Raw genomic sequence first — 6,000 nt, forward strand, 5'->3', positions numbered from 1 at the left:
ACGGAAAATGCTCTTGTTGTGCGAATACTAGAGAGATGCTAGCTCCATTGCTCAAATGGGCTAGATACGCGTGTGCACCAACCTATAAGAGAAACGTGCCGTCTTCAATCCCAACTATGCTACATATGAGGTGTCAAAGATGATATGCAAAAATGACTCGATGCTATTGCTTACAAGCTCTTTGTTGCTCCTCTTTTGCTTAAAAGCTTTTCTTGTTTTTTTTGAAGCTAGAGCCAAGTATAATATGAGACAAGTATGTAAGATATGCACAGGAGAGACTTATGGCACTAATATGGTAACAAGATCACTATGGTGCACAATAGCATGGCACGACAATTCTCAACTTGCTAGTCTCAATGGGTAAGCGACGCGAAATGGCTCGGGTTATCAATGCAAAAGCAAGGGTGAGATGTCGTCGAGGTTACCGTCCGATCATACGATAAGAATGAAGTTGGTGAAGCCGGTGTGGTGTCCGAGTTGATGATCGAGTGGCGGCGATGATGATGTCCAAATGCGCCTAAGTAGCCGAAACACACAAGAGAAACCGCGGTCCGAAACTCAAACAACCACGAGAAATAGTGCGGAAGAACACGAGTGTTGGTGTGGAAGCAAAATGGTGCAAAACAAAAGATGGCCGAAAGTTACTGGATGGTCCGTGCGCACAGGATAAGTGAGGCCTATGTGCACGGGGTCCCGTGTGCACGGGGTCTCGAGGGCCCGTGTGCACGGGGTGTGCTGGGAGCGGATGAAATGCTCCGGATCCATGGGGATTTTCCAAGGTAAGGCAATTTTGAGGGTTTGGAAGGTGGGGAAGCAGGAAGATGGGTAGATCCACTTGCCAAACTCCAAATTCGTGGATCAAAACAACCAAATCTCACAAGATCCAACAAATTGCAAGAATTTTTTGGGCTATTTTTGCGGGGATTTTCGATTTTGGACGAAAAACAATAAAATCAAGCTAGCAAATGGGGGGATGGACTCCAAGATGTGAATCAACCTTGCTCATGATACCAAAATGATATAGGATGAAATCCTAGAGGGGGATCGTTTCACACTTGGAGGGGGAAAAGGGCAAACTCTCAAGAACACAAAGAGGAAATCACTCAAACAATTCCCCAATTACACATCCACTAGAATAGCAATATAAGATCCACAAGTCACAAACACAATCAAAGGAAAGATACAATGGCAAAGTTCTTCCCACTCCTAGGAGATGAGGTCTTGGTGATCCTATGATGGGGATCTGATAGAGGCTAAGGTGTCCCGTCTTTCGATGAGATGATGGATATCGCTTTGGTGGAAGTCGACTTTGACGATCCGACTACGAACGTGCGAGGACGTCGCGCCTTAGCAATCGCTAAACCAACTCCGAGAGGTTATTGACCACGCCGGAGCACGATCAACCTGACCACGAGGGTCTGTTTCCTGCGAGCAAACGAAGAACAAGCAAGAAACTGAGATTGCAATCTGGATATTGCGAATATAAGATGAAAGCTTTATTGATCAAGGTGGGGTTCTGTGACGCCTTTGTCTGGTCGTTGAACACAAACGAAGTACGCGAAGTTGCAGCTATGGCGAACTTTTAATCTAAACAAAACCCAAAGTCTAAACGATGCCCTAAGGGCTGTATATATGGAGGAAGAGGGGGGAATTTCGTGGCCCTTGGTGGAGGGGTCCGAAATCAACCCTATCTCTTGTTTCCCCATACATACGGACTCTAAAAATAGCCTATACTTATGTATTTCGAAATTATATGGGCCTAGCCCAATAATAAGGTGACGCAGCACCTAAAATAGCCTCGGGACGAAATTTATGAAGTGGCATCTTGTATATTTCGTCCAAGGCTTCATGCACCCATTATGGTGGCTTCAAAGTCCTGAAATCATCACTTGTAACTCCGTTCTTGTTCCCCTTGCGCATGCCATCATCTCCATGCTTGTTCTTGCTCCAATGTTCATCCTTCTCCAAGCTAGGCCCTTCATTTGTAAGCAAAACAAATGTATCCAATTTAGGCAGCATCATATTCTCATGAACATTAGAATCATTACCAAGAAACGAAAGTACCTGGTAATTTAGTTGGCGTGCACGAGCTCTAGTAATTGGTCCAGTATGTATAGCAGCAGGGGCTGTGGGTGTAACAATTGTATTGATGTCCTCATCACATGATCAGGTTAATGTATCTATACCACCATTTAATGGCCGTTTTAAACCTGCTTTATATATTGAATGGGAGTTCGACATAAAAAATATATTTGCTTCCCATAATTTCGATGAACATAAAAAGGTTAAGGTTGCGGTTGGTTCTTTCACTGGTTATGCTTTGGTTTGGTGGAGTGAATATTGTCGGTTACACCCTGATTATATACCTACTACTTGGGATGATTTGAAACTTGCCATGCGACATACTTTCGTCCCTGCTTATTATACTCGTGACATGATTAAGAAGTTGCAACACTTAAAACAAGGTAGTGAAACTGTAACAAAATATTATGATGATTTACAAACTACCTTGTTGCATTCCTCTTTAGAAGAAAGTGAAGATGATTTTATGGATAGATTTTGGGGAGGATTAAACCGTGATATTCAAGAGATACTAATTCATGAAGAGTGTTATCCTATGGACCATTTGTTTCATCTTGCTTGCAAAGCTGAACAGGAAATAAAACGACGTGTTGGCCACGAGGAGAACAAGCGCACGGTGCACATTCCAAGAGTTGATATGATTGTTCCTTCAACTACTAGGCATACTATGACAACCACATCTGTTGTTGTCAGGACTACATCACCTACACCATGTGACACATCGCCCCCGAGAGTGGCTACATCATCTGAGTTGATCATAAGAGGTAATGACAAAGGTACTGATCTTCCATCTCTACATGAGAATGATGAATGCCTTGTCAATTTGAATGCACCATCTGATGAGCTACCCACTACTTTGATCACACCACCTATTTTAGAGGACTATGTTGATAAGTTGACTTTGCCATGTGATCAAACAACTGAAATACCAACAATTTTGAGTGCACCCATTGAATTAACTATTGATGCAAAAGAACCAATGTTTAATCATTTTGATATGACCTCTAATCTTGGTGATGATTCTGTGTTGCATGACTTATTGCATGTTTGCTTATTTAAGCATATTGTAGCATGTAAATTTGATGCAAGTAAGGTTTATTCACCAATGTTGGGATGGTTTAATGATGAACATTGTCAATCTTTTGAAATGAATAAGAGCTTCACTTATATGTGCAAACTGAGTTGCAATATTTTCATGCCTTCTACTTCTTGTGCTAATTTTTTGGCTTTAGATTTTATGAACTATGCAAGTTACTCATCTATTCATGTGTCATATATGCAAAAATCAAGGGAAGTAAAAATGGATGACATATACATATACAACATGTACACCTTGTCTCTTTTGTTAGCCACATTTCAGATTAAGCAACGCCGAGGACGGCTTTATTTTCAAGAAGGGGAGGATGATGAGGACATGACTACCTTGGATATGACCAAAAATATTGCATATATGCATATTTGTCAGGTGATTTCTAGTGCAAACTATTCAATAATCTATTTATGTTATTCAGAACAAAAATACTTCACACACTTTTGTGTTTTGTCTAATTGCAGGTGTATGGGACATTTGTACAATCCACATATGAAGATAAGGAAGAAAGAGATGTTTATTTGCTGTCCAAAAAGTTCTCTCACATCACTTTTGGCCCAAGAGAAGATAGAGTCCAAGTCTCTCACGTTCTGGATTCAGATTCGGACTGCACAGACATACCTGACTCAAAACGCACACAAGTTTTTCATACGGACTCCGAATTGGGTGATTCTTTTTTTGTTGGAAACTAGATTTCGTGCACTTTCCAACCCAATTGGAATCACCTTCAAATTCGTCCGGAGCGTTGAGTTGTGGACGAAACAATCTGATGCTGCAGCAGAATCCGAGTCAAACTACAAGTCCAAAGGTGTTACATCACCTCCACATGGGCCCATTGGCCTTGTACGACCTAGATTTAGTTTTAGGCTGCCTTGGGACGTCCTCCCACCTCCTTGGCCGCCACCTCTTGCTCCTATATAAGTAGATCCATCTAGTAGCTTTTCCTTGGGATTTGTTTAGTTAAAAGTTAGCCATTGCAACTTCGTTTACTTCGTTTGTGTCCAACGACCAGACCAAGACCGCTTACGGATATCCACCTTTGTCAATACTTCATATATACTCGCAATATTCAGATTGCTTTTTATCATATTCTTGCTTGTTCTTCGATTGCTTGCAGGAATAGACCTTCGTGGTCAGGTTGATTGTGCTCCGGCGTGATCAATAACCTCTTGGAGTTGGTTTAGCGATTGCTAAGGCGCAACGTCGTGCACGTTTGTAGTCGGATCGTCAAAGTCGTCTCCACCAAATCGATAGTTATCATCTCACCGAAAGATCGGGACACCCCGCCTCTATCACGAGCTCTAGTAATTGGTCCAGTATGTATAGCAGCAGGGGCTGTGGGTGTAACAATTGTATTGATGTCCTCATCATCCTCCCCTTCTTGAAATGAAGTCGTCCTCGACGGAAGTTCATCTTCCTCACCCAAATAAGGCTTCAAATCTGCAATGTTAAAAGTGGGACTAACCCCAAAATCTGCAGGCAGCTCAAGTTTATATGCATTATCATTTATTTTCTCTAACACCTTAAAGGGACCATCAGCACGTGGCATTAGCTTTGATTTGCGCAAATCAGGAAATCTATCCTTACGCAAATGTAACCAAACAAGATCTCCAGGTGCAAACACAACATGTTTTCTACCCTTATCTCCAGCAAGTTTATATTTAGCATTCATACGCTCAATGTTTTCCTTAGTTAACTCATGCATTTTTAAAATCAATTCAGCACGTTGTTTAGCATCAAAATTAACCTTCTCCGAAGATGGAAGAGGCAACAAATCAATAGGTGCACGAGGTAGGAAACCATACACAACTTCAAAAGGGCACATCTTAGTAGTAGAATGCAATGAACGATTATAAGCAAATTCAATATGCGGCAAGCATTCCTCCCACATTTTCTTATTATTCTTCAAAACAGCCCTAAGCATAGTAGACAACGTTCTATTGACTACTTCAGTTTGTCCATCAGTTTGGGGGTGACAAGTAGTACTAAAAAGCAGTTTAGTCCCCAACTTAGCCCATAAACATCTCCAAAAGTGGCTAAGAAATTTAGTATCACGATCTGAAACAATAGTTTTTGGCACACCATGCAAGCGAATAATTTCACGAAAGAACAAATCAGCAACATTAACAGCATCATCGCTTTTATGACATGGTATAAAGTGTGCCATTTTCGAGAATCTATCCACGACAACAAATATGCTATCCCTCCCCTTCTTTGTTCGAGGTAAACCTAAAACAAAGTCCATAGATATATCCTCCCAAGGAACACTAGGTACAGGCAAAGGCATATATAAACCATGAGGATTGAGTCGTGACTTAGCTTTTTGACATGTAGTGCAGCGAGCAATAAAACGCTCAATATCCCGTCTCATCTTTGGCCAAAAGAAATGTGTAGCAAGTACGTCCTCCGTCTTCTTCACGCCAAAATGTCCCATTAATCCTCCTCCATGCGCTTCCTGCAACAACAAAAGACGAACGGAGCTAGCTGGAATGCATAGCTTGTTAGCACGAAACACAAATCCATCGTTAACGACAAACTTGTTCCACATTCTTCCTTCTTTACAATTCTGCATTACATCTTTAAAATCAGCATCATGCACATATTGATCTTTGATGGTCTCCAAACCAAATATTTTGAAGTCAAGTTGTGAAAGCATAGTATAGCGACGAGACAATGCATCAGCAATAACATTTTCTTTTCCCTTCTTGTGTTTAATGACATAAGGGAAAGTCTCAATGAATTCAACCCATTTAGCATGTCTACGATTCAGTTTAGCTTGACTTTTAATATGTTTCAGTTCGATAAATCATTTTTTGTTTTTTTCTTCT

This window comes from Triticum dicoccoides, chromosome 1A (genome assembly GCF_002162155.2).
Source record: "Triticum dicoccoides isolate Atlit2015 ecotype Zavitan chromosome 1A, WEW_v2.0, whole genome shotgun sequence".
In the NCBI taxonomy this organism is placed as follows: domain Eukaryota; kingdom Viridiplantae; phylum Streptophyta; class Magnoliopsida; order Poales; family Poaceae; genus Triticum; species Triticum dicoccoides.